This window comes from Rhineura floridana, chromosome 4 (assembly GCF_030035675.1).
Source record: "Rhineura floridana isolate rRhiFlo1 chromosome 4, rRhiFlo1.hap2, whole genome shotgun sequence".
Classification (NCBI taxonomy): Eukaryota; Metazoa; Chordata; class Lepidosauria; order Squamata; family Rhineuridae; genus Rhineura; species Rhineura floridana.
The window spans coordinates 127980135-127980819 of NC_084483.1; the positions used below are offsets into that span (position 1 = coordinate 127980135).

General features: G+C 42.2%; 1 pseudogene; it reads right to left on the reverse strand.

Moving 5' to 3' along the window:
• Nucleotides 1-301: 301 nt before the first annotated feature.
• LOC133384677 (5S ribosomal RNA) lies at nucleotides 302-414 on the reverse strand (annotated as a pseudogene).
• Between the last annotated feature and the right edge of the window lie 271 nt (nucleotides 415-685).

Genomic DNA, 685 nt, shown 5'->3' on the forward strand with positions numbered 1-685 from the left:
CACAGGTACTACACACTTTACATTACGCAGTGGCCATTTCCCCTACTATTTCACTTTTCTATTAGATACCATATATGCATAAATTGTTTTTTTTTTAATTTATAGTGGCTTGGGCCCAGACAAGCAGAAGGTTCACACAAGATGCTTCCACCTGTTTTTGCCAATTCTCCCTTCCCACTTTGTTGTTATATGCCTTCAAGTCAACACGACTTATGGCGACCCTATAAATCTTTTTTGAATATATTCATAGGGTTTTCATGGTAAGAGGTATTCAGAAGTAGTTTACTGTTGCCTTCCTCTAAATCTACAGCACCTGGTATTCGGTGTCCCATCCAAGTACTAACCAGGCCTGACCCTGCTTAGCTTCCGAGATCAGACAAGATCAGGCGTGTTCAGGGTAGTATGGCCATAGGCCCCCCTCCCACTATAGCCACCTTATTCCATGCCATAATGGAGAATCCTCTGAACCGTGGGAGTGGCTTTGGGGAGCACTTGGGCTGCAGGGGCAGTAAATCCTGACACTACAGGCTTTTCTGGATCCAAGCCAATTTTGTAGGCTTTGTAAAGGTACAAGAAATACACAAGTAAAATTGTATGTCTCTCTCCGAGTCTTACCTTTGCTCATATATACAAATATTAACCTCTTTAACTTGGGATGCTCTTAAACATGTCCTTCCAGTTAATT